Here is a 15,568-nt window from a genome sequence, read left to right as displayed (position 1 = left end):
AGTGGTAGCTCCAGGACTCAGCCCAAGTCTGAGCCCTTAACCATTATACTAATTAACTCAAGACGGCTGTTTCTCCAGGGAGAAGGAGGCTGTGGAAGGACAAGGTGGCCTTTATGTTAAGGAATTATTCAGCCACTACATTCAGTGGTCATTTTCTCTTACTCAGTGTTTTAGCAGCACTTGATGCAGCTGAACAGCTCTTCTTTCTTGAAGCTGAATCTCTTGGCTTCTGTGCATTGCAGTTTAGTGTTTTCATTTTACCTCAGTGTTAATTTCTTCTCTCTTCCTTGTTGGCTTTTTCTCCTCTGCCCATAGGGTGCCCTAAAGCTTTCTTGTCTCTATCTATCCTGTCTTCCCAGCCCTGAAATGTAAATTCTTTCTGTATGCTGCTGTCTCCCAAATATATGGGTCCAGTCCTGACTTCTCCCCTGATCTCCTATCCAATTGACTACTTGATGTCTCTGCATAGATGTCTAATTTGCATCTCAAACATGACTCTATAAATTAGGATGCCTTGGGCTTCAAATGATAGAAAATCCAATTCAAAATAATTTGAAAATAAGGAAAATTGATCATAACAAGTAACAAGATGCCTCAGTCTAGGATTGGCTTAAATCTGTGGTTTAGTGACATCATCAAGGACCCACATTCTTTCCACCTTTCTGCTCTGCCATCTTGGACTTGTCTGCTTTGTCCTTTAGCCAGTTCTCATCATGGATGCAAGATGGGTACCACAGTTCCAGGCATCATATCCAGACAAGATGACATCCAGCAGAGGGTGGTGGTTAGTGCTTTCTTACGCTTTTTTAAGAGTTTGGAAATCTTTCTCAGAAGCCTTCCAGCTGATTTCCCTTAAATCTCTCTGTCCAAAACTTAATCATGGACCCGCCTCTAAATCAATCGCTGGCAATGGGAATGTGGTCATATAAACAAATTTTACACAATACGGGATGAAATAAGTATAATAAAGCCAGGAGTAGTAGAGTAGAAATACACACAGGAAAAGTGATAGGGGCTGGGGATTTTTAGAAAGAGTTAGTGGTGTTTGAACTGAATATTGAGAGATTAGTGAGATTCAGTTGATAGGGAGAGAAATAAGGGCATTCTCGGCTGATGGGGCAGGATACACAAATGACTGGCATGAGAAGTCATATGGCATGCTCAGGGAACGTTGAGTAGACAGACCTTAATAGAGTTTGTGGAGGGACGTGGAGGGAAATGAGGTTAGAAAGGTAAAGTGAGGGGTCTAATCTTTTTTTTTTGGCTGCGTTGGGTCTTCGTTGCTGCACGCAGGCTTTCTCTGGTTGTGGCGAGTGGGGGCTACTCTTCGTTGCGGTGCTACTCTTCGTTGCTTCTCATTGTGGCTTCTTGTGGAGCACGAACTCTAGGGCACGCAGGCTTCAATAGTTGTGGCGCGTGGGGTCTAATCTTGAAGGAGGTTTGGACTTAATTTTTTTGGTAGTGGTTGTCATTGCAAAGGAATGTTAGGACTATTTAGCAAAAAAACTTGTCTAGTCACTCTGCAAAAGATAGAACTAGATCTCTGGATTGAGGCTGACTGTCTTAACAGTAGTAAAAAAGGTGTGCTCTCCCACCTGTATCTTCCTGTTAGATATGGGTATGGAAATTCAAATTGTCTAAATCATCTTTGATATCTTTCTTTATCCTTCACATCTAATGAGAAAGCTCTGTTGATTTTCCCCCCTTTTTTTTTTTTACTCTCTCTGCCACTGTTCGTGATGCCCACATCTCTCAGCTCTACAGTCAAACCCTTCCATTTTCTGTCCCTACATTGACTACGTTTATAACCTTATCACCAGCTAACCCCTGGTAAAGTCCCTTTGACTGGGCCTAAGTATACTGTGCTTCTTCATGGTAACAGCCTTACTCTCCTCATCCTGTCTTCTCATTTCCTCTCTGCTTCTTCAGATCCCTCCATCATTCAGGACCTAGCTCAGATCTCATGCTCTTCACAAGGCTTTCCATAGCCTGTCCATTCTACATCTTTCTTGCCCTTTTAAATAGTTATGTGGCACCTTTTTAAAAAATACCATTTGTTTTATTTGGCAGTTGTGACTTTTTAAATAAATTTATTTATATATATATATATATTTTTTGGCTGCATTGGGTCTTCGTTGCTGCGCTCAGGCTTTCTCTAGTCGCAGTGAGCAGGGGCTACTCTTCGTTGCGGTGCGCGTGCTTCTCATTGCGGTGGCTTCCCTAGTTGCGGAGCACAGGCTGTAGGCACACGGGCTATGGTAGTTGTGGCGCGTGGGCTCTAGAGCGCAGGCTCAGTAGTTGTGGCGCACAGGCTTAGTTGCTCCGTGGCATGTGGGATATTCCCAGACCAGGGCTCAAACCCCTGTCCCCTGCATTGGCAGGTGGATTCTTAACCACTGAGCCACCAGGGAAGACCCAGTTGTGACTTATTTTTTGTGTATAGTTCTTGCTCCCCAAACAAATTTAAGCTTGTGAAGGTTGGGGTCAATACAATAATTATTTGAAGGAATAAATAAATAAATATCTTCTTATATTAGACTCTTGGTACTTTGCGTGTAGATGATAGTTAAAGCTTGTGAATGAAGAGTGGAGTGTGGTAATTGGACAGAAAACACAGTGTATAAACCCGTTTGACCTATAAACTTTGCCTTTATAATCAGAAAAAAAAAAAGTTAAAAGCTGTATCTCTCTTTAGAGGAAAAAAGGAGACCTGGGCATTCACAAATAGACCCTATGTTTGAGAAGTAGCAATTTTAGTAAAGAGTCCTATCACTTCCAAGACTGTGACACACTGGATATCTCGTGAGGATTCATTAACCATAACTCAGTGTGGTTAGGGTTACAACCCAGACCCCAGTATCAACCTCTTCTCTATGTTCAGCTGTACTTCCCAAAAGGGAGGGAGGATGCATTGGCTCAGTTTGCCACTATCCAGCATAGAACACCTCTGTTGGGTAGAGTTGTGCTCTACACCACCTACAGAGTGATTGGGCACTTTTGCCTTTAATTTTGACACAGTTGTGGCATTGCTACCTGGCTTTGTTTTACTCAGCCTACAACTTACATTTTAAAAAGAAAGGACTATTAACAGTAAGGAAGCAGTGGATATGGCACGTTATCTGAGGCTTCGTAGGTTGCTTCTACATCCCATTTGGCATGTTGCCTTAAACGCCTTCTGATCAAGGCAGAGGATTGAATAGAATCATCAGGGAATGGTGTTATACGTGGCCATACCTCTCTCTACTCTGAGAAAGTGTGGTAGACCTAGTGTTGTTTTTGGAAAAAGTTACCTATACCATGGTTAAGGCTATGGGCCAGTCCCGTTTAGTGTCATACTTATTTCAAGATTGTAGATAGCATATTCCCTTAACTCAGGCATCCCCATCCTGAGATTAATAAACTAATTTTAGTATTCAGAAAGTCAAATGGAAATTATGGTAAAAGCTGGAGAGTCTAACCAAAAAGTTAGGCTACTTTTTTATATTTGGTCAGCAAAAAATAAAAAAGTATGACCTAAATGCAATTTCTTAGACGCAACTTTTTTTTTTTTTTTTTTTTGGCTGTGCCACGCAGCATGTGGGATCCTAGTTCCCAGACCAGGGATCAAACCCGCACCCCCTGCATTGTAAGTATGGAGTGTTAACCACTGGACCACTAGGGAAGTCCCTCTGAGACATAACTTTTAAAAACAGTGCTCCAGGGCTTCCCTGGTGGCGCAGTGGTTGAGAGTCCGCCTGCCGATGCAGGGGACACGGGTTCGTGCCCCGGTCCGGGAAGATCCCACATGCCGCGGAGTGGCTGGGCCCGTGAGCCATGGCCGCTGAGTCTGCGCGTCCGGAGCCTGTGCTCCGCAACGGGAGAGGCCACAACAGTGAGAGGCCCGTGTACCGCAAAAAACCAAAAACCAAAAACAAAAAAAACAGTGCTCCATGGGAACATGGGAGGGGCGTAGGAAGAGTGGCGAGCCCTTAATTAAGGGGCTCAACATTAAAGCCCTTAATGTTGAAAAGGTTGGGAATACGGTGTGGCAGTAGGTGACCAGATGAGCTAGGCAAGAAAATGGAAAGAAACAATCAGGACAAACAGTAAGTGTCACTGGTGGGAGGGAATCCCTTAAGTGTGTAGCTGAGAAAACTGAGGGTTCGAAAAGTAAAGTCACCTGCCCAGAGCAGTATGGAAAAGCCCCAAATAGAGCCAGTCCAAATTCTGTGACGCTCAGCACTGTGGGTGGTTTTGAATTTTCCACTCAATCTCATTGCATCACTGCTGTTAGAGCCCAGTTAATCACTTATGACCTATCCAGTAAATCAATAATGTCATTTTTATATAAAATACCTAATTTTCAGATAATCTTTTATTTCAGACCATCTTTGGACTACTAGTGTCCAGATAGCCTATTTCATCTCATTTCATTTATTTATTTATACTGAGATATAATTTATATACCATATAATTCACCATTTTAAAGTGTACAAGTCAGTGATTTTTAGTGTATTCAGAAAGCTGTGCAACCATCACGAATATCTATTTCCAAAATATTTTCAGCACCCCAAAAGGAAACCTGGAATCCATTATAGCAGTCACTCCCTGCTCCTCCCTAACCCCAGCTCCTCTCAGTCACTAATTTACTTTCTGTCTTCATGGATTTGCTTATTCTGACCATTTCATGTAAATACAATCATACAATGTGTTGTCTTTTGTGTCTGGCTTCTTTGCTTAGCATAATGTTTTCAGGATTCATCCATGCTGTACGACGTCTCAGTACTTCATTCCTTTTTATGACTGATAGTATTCCATTGTGTGGATATAGGTTTTATGTATGCATTCATCATCAGTTGGTGTATAATTGGATTGTTTCCACTTTGGGGCTATTATGAACAATGCTGCTATGAACATTTACATACAAGTTTTTGTATGAACGTATATTTTCAGTTCTCTTGAGTACATACCTAGGAGTGGAATGACAGGTCATGTGGTAACTATGTTTGACATTTTGAGGAACTGTCAAACTGTTTTAAAAAGTGACTGTACCAGTTTATATTCCCATCAGTAATGTATGAAGCTTCCAATTTCTCCACATCCTAGCCAACCCTTGCTTCTTTCCAGTTTTTTATCATAGCCACCATAGGAGGTATGAAGTGGTATCTTATTGTGGTTTTGATTTGCATTTTTTTAATGACTAAAGATACTAAGCATCTTTCCCTGTACAAATTGACCATTTGTATATCTTCTTTGGAGAAATGTCTATTCAAGTGTTTTGCCCATTTAAAAATTGGGTTATCTTTTTATTGTTGAGTTGTAAGAGTTCTTTATATATTGTGGATACTAGACCCTTATCAGACCTATGATTTGCAAATATTTTTTCCCATTCTCTGGGTTATCTCTTTACTTTTCTGATAGTGACCTTTGACACCCCAAAGGTTTCTATTTTGATAAAGTTCAGTTTATATTCTTTCTTTGGTTGCTTATGGCCTACTTCAGTTTTTAAACTTTCCGTTCCCCATCTTTTCTTTTCTTTCATCTCCTGCATCATGTTCACTGTGGAAAAATGCATGCAACAAACTCTAAAATTACATAAATCTCTGCTCTGCTATCCATAATCTATAACTTCTTTAGGAATGATCCTCTCAAGTAGGAAGGAGAAAGGAGCCAACACTGAAAGCCCCCTATGTACTGGGAACTTTGCCTGTGTTATCAGATTAAATAGGTGTGGGTACTATTATTCTTCTTTTACGGGGGAACACACTGAGATCAAGTGAGATTAATTGGCTTGTCTGAGGTTATACATCTGGTTAATTAGCATATTGGGGTTTATACTAAGATCTTTTATTCTACATTTAATGATGTTACTCAACACAGTTCTTTCATTCAACTGTTAATTCTTTTATGACCATAGATATGCTGGAGAGATTCAGAGAAAAAGATGTAGGAAAGAAGAGCAAAGGAGGTAGAGGAAATTTTAACTTACAAACCTAATCTAAATGTATACTACAAATATAGAAAAGTAAAAGCTGCTGTACGACAGGAGTTCTTAGACGGGGGTTTGGAGATCCTTAGGGGGATCCATGGATGGGTTTCTCAAAATGGGCAGACTCCTTGAAATTGCATGTAAATGTTTGTGTGTTCATTTTTGTGGGGAGAGAGGATTTGTGGTTTTCCAAAGATGCTTAAAAGTTTAAGAATTACAGCCAAGGAGAGAAAAATACAGACTTAGGAAGGAAAAGGCAAGTTGTATGTTAGCAATTCATCTTTTTCCATTGGACATGTTTTGGGTATGTCATGGTTTGGGTTAAACCTTCCCATAGGGTTTCAAATAATTTGTTTTAGATTAGTTGTTTATACCTGGTTTAAGACTAGTTCAGTTAAACTTTTTTCCAAATGTTAATTTTTGAAGTGTCAAAAATTTTTTGTTAATGAGAAAATGGTAACAATCCTTTGTCTTTCGGTAGGTCAAATATATAAATTAAATTCCAACATCTCCTGGTGGTGTTCACACACTGTAAAATATAACGTATGAGTGTAATGAGGGCATTTCTCAGTTATTTTCATTTTCTAAATGAGTTTTTAATTCAAATTCACAATGATCTAGTCAACTTGATGTATACATAGGCCTCTCGCAATGGCTTACATTATAGGTAGCCACAATGTGAACATCTGAACCTGCTAAACAGGTCTCAGTTCTAGCTTAAAGTGTTACTTTTAAGGAGTTTAAGAAAAGTAAGATTCACAAGGCCTTTTAAGTCTCTGATTTTTCTTAATAAAGCTAATAGGCAGGATATCATCTACTAATGATCAAGGTACTCACATTGATAGCCATTTTGAAAATGGACTAGTGCATTAAATGTGGTAATTGCGTTCCATAAAACAACCTTTGGTTAAAGCTAGACTGAGACTTTCTAAGTAATACAAAACTCTTACTCTTCTTTTAAAAATAACTCCTTTGTTTAAATTACATTCTCTTGTCTGTAGATGACTTTTGTGAATTGAATTGAATAATGGAAAGATGTTGTAAAAATATGTTGTAATCATCCAGGTCCTGCAGTGTAACCTACTTAGTATTAGATTTCGTCTTTGGCCCTAGGGGTTATTGGTGAAAGTTAAGGTTGCTTAAGCCACTGTGTGATGAGTAATGCACATTAGTTTTTATTATCTTGTAAGGAAATGTGGAGACTGTTGATGCTTGAAGGTAATTCGATAGTGCTTAGGAAAAGTACCTCTCCTTTGTACTCTTCTACTAGCTTCACTTGCATATTACTGAGGAAACGCAACGACAGTCCCATTTAAATGCATACGTGGGGCTTCCCTGATGGCGCAGTGGTTAAGAATCCCCCGCCAATGCAGGGGACACGGGTTTGATCCCTGGTCTGGGAAGATCCCACATGCCACGGAGCAACTAAGCCCGTGTGCCACAACTACTGAATCCCACGCACCTAGAGCCTCTGCTCCGCAAGAGAAGCCACCGCAATGAGAAGCCCGCGCACCGCGAAGAAGAGTAGCACCCGCTCTCCACAACTAGAGGAAGCCCGCGCACAGCAACGAAGACCCAACACAGCCAAAAAGAAATAAATTTATAATAAATAAATGCATATGTGAAAAACTGCAGTGAAATTTTATTTTTACAAAAGGTTTGTCCAAAGTTGGAGGTGACAGGCATTTCTCAGTTTCATTTCTTACAGATAACAGATTAAATGGACTGCTTAAAAATAATTATTTGACGTTAAATTTTGTTAGATGAGATTGCATTAAAACTAGTTATATTTTTCAACTGTATAAAATATAGGCATCTGAGAACACTTTATGATGTTTATCTAAAATATGGTCCAATGATATATGTCATTTGAGGTTTTGTTTATTGTAAAGTTGACTTTTACATGTTGGTGTTGGTAGCTTTTCTAGTGCATCCCAGGTCGATTTTGTGAGCACCTTTAGAAAGTAAGCATTTAATAAATGTTTAACAAATGTATGATAAATGTGCTTTATGTAATTTAAAGTATCATATAAATGCATATAACTGTCACCACTGCCATATGTGTTTCGTAGATCAGAGGGTAGAATTTACCAAGTTTTTCAGTTTTGCAGTTTGTTTTCTTGGCTCCCGCTTTTCAGGTTGGCAGACTGAGGCATAGGTTGGTAAAATTTAAGGGTTGACAGTACCAAAATTTAGGTTAAAAATGAACCCCGGGACTTTGCCGTTGGTGCAGTGGTTAAGGATCCGCCTACCAATGCAGGGGACGTGGGTTCGATCCCTAGTCTGGGAAGATCCCACATGCCTCAGAGCCGCTAAGCCCGTGCGCCACAACTACTGAAGCCTGCACTTTAGGGCCTGCGTGCCACAACTACTGAAGCTGGCGCGCCTAGAGCCCATGCTCCGCAACAAGAGAAGCCACCACAATGAGAAGCCCGCGCACCACAAAGAAGAGTAGCCCCCGCTCCCGCAACTAGAGAAAGCCCGCGCGCAGCAACAAAGACCCAACACAGCCAAAAAAAAATGAACCCTAATTATCGATCCCATCATTAAGCCTGTATGGTCACACATTCTTTACCATAATAATATGGCCTTTTTCATATAAAATAACAAGATCTTAACCTCCCTCACTTATTTCTCTCCTCCCCCCTCCCCCCCCTCCGGCTCCCCACCCCTCTGGTAACCACCTGTTTGTTCTCTGTATCTGTGGCTCTGTTTCTGGTTTGTTGTTTGCTTACTTGTTTTGTTTTTTAGATTCCACATATAAGTGAAATCATACAGTATCTGACTTATTTTACTTAGCATAATACCCTCTAGATCCCTCCATATTGTCGCAAATGGCAAGATCTCATTCTTTTTCACGGCTGAGTAATATTCGTGTGTGTGTGTGTGTGTAAATATATATGTATGCATACACACCGTATCTTCTTTATCTATTCATCTTTTTTTTTTTTTGGCCGCACCGCATGGCATGCGGGATCTTAGTTCCCTGAGAAGGGATTGGACCTGTGCCCCCCTGCCATGGAAGCGCAGAGTCTTAACCAGTGGACCGCCAGGGAAGTTCCTCCATTCAACTGTTGATGGGCACTTAGGTTGCTTACATTTCTTGGCTATTGTAAATAATGCTACATTGAACATAGGAGTTTTCTTTGGATATATACCCAGGAGTGGAATTGCTGGATCGAATGGTAGTTCTATTTTTAATTATTTGAGGAATCTCCATATTGTTTTCCATAGTGGCTGCTCTTACAGATTGTTTTTAAGGAAAAGACAGGACATGGTGAGATTTCATTTATTTTAGGCCTACTGAAAGTAGAACCTACTGTATTATCAAAAAAACAAAATTAAGGTTTTAGTGTGGACATGAGTCTTAAACTCAGTTTAATTACTAGGTAGGGAGATTAATTATTTCAGAAGGAATGCATTCTTGTAGAGAACTTTTTAGAATTACAATCTGGATATTTTAAATTTTATTTTAGTCAGTACTAATATAGGATTTAGTGTAAAATCGTTTGTGCTTTTATTTTGTTTTTATCCTAATTCCTGGTATTATTTTCCTACTCCTTTTCTACTTCAATTTCTTTACTTAAGTTTATTCTATTTTGCTTAATTGTATATGTGTTTTATCATATATATGTTTCAAAGATATACTTACATATAGGTCTACAATTGTTTGCCGTCATGTAATTTGACCCCTAAAACACAACTCTAATTATATTAGTTCCTTCCTTAAAAACCTTTGATGCTCTATCTTGTCATCCATATTAACTACAAACTCTTCAGTCCAGCCTTCAAGGTTGGCCACGATATGGCAATAACTCACCTATTGGGACTTCCCTGGTGGGTCAGTGGTTGGGAGTCCACCTGCCAATGCAGGGGACACAGGTTCGAGCCCTGGTCTGGGAAGATCCCACATGCCACGGAGCAACTAAGCCCGTGCGCCACAACTGCTGAGCCTTCGCTCTAGAGCCCGGGAGCCACGGCTACTGAGCTCGCGTGCTGCATCTACTGAAGCCCGCGCGCCTAGAGCCTATGCTTCGCGATAGGAGAGACCACCACAATGAGAAGCCCGCGCACCACAACAAAGAGTAGACCCCGCTTGCCGCAACTAGAGAAAGCCCGTGCGCAGCAATGAAGATCCCCAACACAGCCAAAAATAAATAAATAAATAAATTTATTTTAAAAATAAAATAAATAACTCACCTATCTTGCCACCTCTCCCTTCCTCAAGCCCTATATGCTAGCAAAACTAAACAGCTTACACGGTCTCTTGTTTAAGAATATACCTCACTATTACCCCATTCGAATTTCACTTTACTAGAAGTGACCTTTTCTGCCTTCATTTCTGCCAGTCTAAAACCTGCCTGCCCTTGAAGTTTTCCTGAAATGTACTATCCTTCACAAAACTTTTACTGATTTTCCCACCTGCATGCAGTGTCTCTTCCAAACTTTCAGATTTCTAGTTTTGTTTTTTTTTTACTCATAGTAAGCAGATAGTAGTAGTTGTTAAATAATTACCTGACCATCCAAAGACTTTGAGATTAGTTGTTATTTGACAGATGTATCACTGACATAGTTTCCTAATGAGAAAAAAATGAGTAGCCTTCAGCAAAAGCAGGAAAGCTTTGACTAAAGTATCAGACCAGTGCATTGCTATCACAGACCCAAATGTCATCCTGTCCGTTCTTCCTAGTGGATCTGTTTTTCTTTTTGAAAGAACTTTGCTGATAGGCATTTATCTTTCCCTCCTTGATTCTTTCCATTTCTTGGTGGTTTTAGTTTTGGCCTGATCCTCATGGGTAGTTGTATGCTTTAGAAACCTCTCCACTCAGCAGGACCAGGGTCTGGCAGTACATGGGTGGTTTGAGCTTTGGAAACAGGTCAGGGGCCATGGCTCTGAAGGAGTGGAATAAGCAGAGGTATCAGACTGATATACCTTACCAGGCTGCCTTTTCAACTTGCAAAGACTCGTCCAAAATAGTGTCTTTTTAACATACAAGGAGGATGCCTAGGTACATATTTTAATAGAAAAAAATTAAATTTGTTGAAAGTAACTATTAAAACTTCTCAGGGAACAAAATTGTTTTCCTTTTAAAACTAATAAACACTCTTGAAGACTGCATAAACTTATTTTGTGGTCCACGTGGGGAAAAAATGGCATTGAAAAAAAGCACTTTCTGGAAGCTGTACTTTACTATCTGTATATATGCTGTCATATGTTCTGACTTTTTTTTAAAAACTGTATTTTCTTCCCAGTAGCTGGTCCAGCTTTTACAGTACTAGGACTGACTGCTTCTCAGCTGGTGAACCCCTGACATACACACCACGTTTTCCCCCAAGTTGTGTACACTAATTGTAGCAAGACACTAAGGAATGACCCACTTCATTTTGGAATTTATTTTATGACACTTCAGACAATTATCTTTAAGAACAGATGAACTTGTGTTGTTTTAATACCATAGAGAGATGAATTTAAGCAGCTTTAAATATCACTGAGGGTTATTTCTTATTTGCCTCTTCTGTCTACCTTCAGGTTCTTAGAGCTCAATACATTCACTTAGAGAGTCTTCTAAAAAACTAAGATGATTTGTAATAAGTAAGTTAGAACTGAGGATGCGCATGAAGAGTTGGATAATGGAACATGGAAGGTTCTAATTTCCCTAATGCGGTTTTGGTATTGTAAAGGTTACTCTGTCGTGCCCTTAGGAGATATTTTAAGTTTTCTGGAAAGAGACTAAAGAAAGATTATCACCAAAACTCAGACAAGGGAAAAGGTGCCAAAACCAAATGAAGAAAGTAAAATGTGGGCAGAATGCCCATATGTGTCTCAAAGTGAACAGTTAGATTGTGTCTTCTATTGCGACAGTGTGATTTATTGGTGTTTCGATGAGCCTTCCTGATTTTAATAGTGGTGAGATGTCACTTTCAGGTTCATATGGGGGGACTTCCCTGGTGGTCCAGTGCTTAAGACTCAGCTCTTCCACTGCAGGTTCATATGGTAATCCTATATATGTGTACATCATTTAAAATCATATAAGGCAAAAAAGGGCAGATTTCCAAGTGGTCCAGTGGTTAGGACTCAGCGCTCTCACTGCCGGGGCCCGGGTTCAGTCCCTGGTCGGGGAACTAAGATCCCACAAGCCACGCAGGGCGGCACGCCCCTCCCCCCCCAAAAAATAGAATACAGCACTTTAATTGTCATTTTTTAAATAGGAAAAGTCTTATTTTCAAACTTATTAAGTAGAGAATTCCCATGTGAATTGATCCCTTCATCTGTCTGATTTTTAAACTTTTCACCTAGCAATTCTGTCTCTGCTGTCTAGCTTAAGACTGAGACCATCGATATATGTAATACATATTCATAAAGAACTGCATTAGCTAGGTTATGCTGCAGCAACAAACCACCTCCCAATCTAGGTGGCTTAAACGGTGAAGGATTTGTTTCTCACTACGTGGCCATGATAGATGAGCAGGGGAGCTCTGCCCGTGTCACTCAGTGGTCCAGGCTGATGGAACCACCACCTTCTTGTACACTATTGGTCACCATGCTAAGAGGGGAGTGAAGTCTGGAGGGTCTCTCACTAGCTCAGAAGTGATTCACATTGCTTATTTCGCAACATGATGGCCAGATCTAGTCATGTAGTCCCATGTAACTAGGCAGGGCCAGGAAGCACAACACTGCCGGTACCAGGGAGACAGCTGAAAATATATAATAAACAGCACTGTTCTTTTGGTCACCAGATAGTCGATCTACCCTCTCTCACAGGCAAAATACACTCACTTCCTCCCCAAGTAGGGAACCCCAAGGTCCTATCGAATCATGGCATCAAGCTTGAAGTCCAGGGTCTCTGAGTGATGCAAGGATGTGATGGCTGGTGGTCTGTTCGTGAGGAGATGATGCACATAGTAGTCTCCACATCAGGCCCAGATGTTGCTCTTTCTGATCCATAGATTTGTGAAAGAAATTGGCAAATGATTGGCTGCCATCACATACAATATACAGTGGTGACTAGCGACAGGATGATAAAAAGAAACACTCCCATTTGAAAGGGGGAAGAACAGGAGACATATAGCAGTCAGTGGACTGCAGCAAATTCTGCAGTTCCTCTGAGCAGTCATTGAGAGGGCCCCTCCAGGGATGGGGAATGTTCTCGAAGAGACCCAGACTTGGCTCCTTAGCTCACTTGTCTGTTCTTTCTTTGCTCCCCTAGCTCCATCTTGTTGGACCTCCTCCTCCTTTTTTTCCTATTATGTTCCTTGGCTGTATCCCAGATGGACAATGAGGAATATACCCCTTTAAGGAGACGAACAGCTTTCTTAGTCCACTTCCTGCCATAGATGCCTGGGACCCCAAAGATCATTTTAAGAAGGTTTGAATAGTCATAGGCTCTCAAGCCCAGGCTGGTGGTCGTTTTGGCAGTATAACTCTCAAAAACTTAGTTGTATTTTTACTTATTTGTTTCCAGTCAGCTCCATGTGCCCTAGCCACGTCCACCAGTCTTTTCTAGCCATACTTCATAGATTTGCTGCATAACTCTGCCTTGTTGGTCTCATACTTCTTCCTTGACTTAATTTTGAATACAGGTATTTCTGCCATAATGCCGTATATGCTTTCCTGAATTCTGCAAAATTGCACACTAAAATAAACAGGGCTTATGGGAAAAACAGGATTGGGCAGACCACTCCAAAGCTGTGGAACACTGTAACCAGTGCACTAATAAAAGCAAAATTAATTAAAATAAAAACAGTAGCATATTAAATCTCCAGCGGCATATGCACTCAGCATCAGTTGGTGGGAGCTTTACAGACTCAGTCCCCTGGGTGCTTGTTTCCTCCTCTGAGATTTTGGGGTGTTGAAGACATTTACGTATAATAGGACTAATTTCATTACAGTAAAAATTTGATCTATGGTATGGTGTATGCTTCAGCAATCAAAAACTTTCTTTCTTTTTTAAACACAGGAGGAAAAACATATACCCTCAACTTCACCAGATATAAAGTGGAAAGTGCAGTGGTTCATGAAGCAGCTGAACCAGCCACAACTTGCATTAAAGGAAGGTACAGAAGTGGGATGCTTAGCATTTTTCTTAGTGTTTTCATATATTGCTAAAGCTTTCTTTTTAATTTGGGAAAGCTTTCTCCTGATCACTTCCAACAGGAAAATTTCGTATAACCCAACATGACTTCTGTGTTATATTGACATCATTTCCCTATTTACTAATAGCATTTGAACTAATTCACATCAAAGAAACGTGCTTTGTAGCAAAACAGACTAAGAGACTGCTTTGGTGAGAGAACCTCTCTTTAGTCTCTTTTTAGAAAAGCTACTTTATTCAGCCCTACCTTAATCAGTTGGGAGGTTTTATCAGTGGTTGTGAAGGCCAAAACTTTCACTTGATCCTTGCCTCAAGACTGAATTCTGATCAGCATTTGTAGCTCAGAGACCTTCTCAGTTGTGTGTTAAGCACCTGCTGCTTCTAACCCTACAAATCACTGACCTTCTGGACTCCTTTTTTTATGATTGGAAACTGACTGATTCTTTTCTGAATTCATCCTTTTCAAATAATAATTTGTCAAATACAGCCAAGAGTAACCAACACACTCTTTTAATAGTCCATTTTCCCACTAGAGCTATAAGTTTTTATGGCATATTAACTCTCGTCACCACTGTGCAATATGAGCTGCTCTCCTTTTAGCCTCTGATAACTTTTTCCTTGCCTCCTTCTACCCAGCTCCTAAGCCTTCACCATATACTTTAGGTTTTTTGGTGAGGCAGCACCACACTTCTGGATTCCACCTGTATCAGCTCGGAGAGGCCAGGTTATGCTGCAGCAGTAAACAACACAAGATCTCAGTGGCTTTGTAGTGGGAAGCAGCAGCATAGCACAGGGAGATCAGCTCAGTGCTTTTCGACCACCTAGAGGGGTGGGATAAGGAGGGTGGGAGGGAGGCTCAAGAGGGAGGAGATACGGGGATATATGTATGCATATGGCTGATTCACTCTGTTGTACAGCAGAAACTAACACCTAACAGCATTGTGAAGCAATTATACTCCAGTAAAGATGTATTTTAAAAAAAAAAAAATCTCAGTGGCTTTGAAAACATGCTCTCCTTCAAATTAAATAAAAAACAAAAAATTTAAAGATCCACAGCCTTATGCATATCCTGTGGGTCATTTTGTTCCTCGGTGTCCCAGGTTGATAGCAGTCATAGCAGTCATCACCCTAAGGATCGCTGGTCCCTGTCTCAGAGGGAAGAGAGGTCTGGAGGGTCTCATATTGCTCTTCCATGTATCACTTCTACTCAGCTGTACTGGCTGGAAATAGTCACACAGCCCCACCCAACTACAGGGGAGGGGGCAGGGTCAGAAAGTGCAGGTCTGTCATGTGCCCAGAAGGCCGAGGGTCAGGGGTATTTCAGAAAAACAAATTGACCACTACCACAGAGGATATCCTTTCATTTATTTTTCTTTGTCTTCATGATTTTGTTTTATTCCTCTCTTTTTCTGGTTAATTGAATTTTACTGTCTGCCCTCCCTTGCTTAATTTGAGATAATTAATGTGGTTAAGTTTATTTACTGGTACTTGTAGTAGTTTACATTAT

The 15,568-nt window shown here is 40.6% G+C and overlaps 1 protein-coding gene and 1 long non-coding RNA gene across 3 annotated transcripts in view; both read left to right on the top strand.

Moving 5' to 3' along the window:
* The window catches only part of LOC125962196 (uncharacterized), a 96,732-nt gene that overhangs the window by 12,396 nt on the left and 68,768 nt on the right, over positions 1–15,568 (top strand). The gene's annotated exons all lie outside the window — the stretch shown is intronic.
* The window catches only part of ZNF652 (zinc finger protein 652), a 67,147-nt gene that overhangs the window by 23,510 nt on the left and 28,069 nt on the right, over positions 1–15,568 (top strand). The window contains exon 2 of one of the 2 annotated variants that reach the window (XM_033410968.2): positions 13,927–14,023. The exons of the other annotated variant lie outside the window; for it this stretch is intronic. The gene's annotated coding sequence lies outside the window, so the exon portion shown is untranslated. The remainder of the gene's footprint in view (positions 1–13,926; positions 14,024–15,568) is intronic. 2 annotated transcript variants of the gene reach the window in all.

This window comes from Orcinus orca, chromosome 19, assembly GCF_937001465.1.
Source record: "Orcinus orca chromosome 19, mOrcOrc1.1, whole genome shotgun sequence".
Lineage (NCBI taxonomy): Eukaryota > Metazoa > Chordata > Mammalia > Artiodactyla > Delphinidae > Orcinus > Orcinus orca.
The sequence above is the reverse complement of the archived record's forward strand: the minus strand, read 5'-3'. Positions and strand labels throughout refer to the sequence as shown.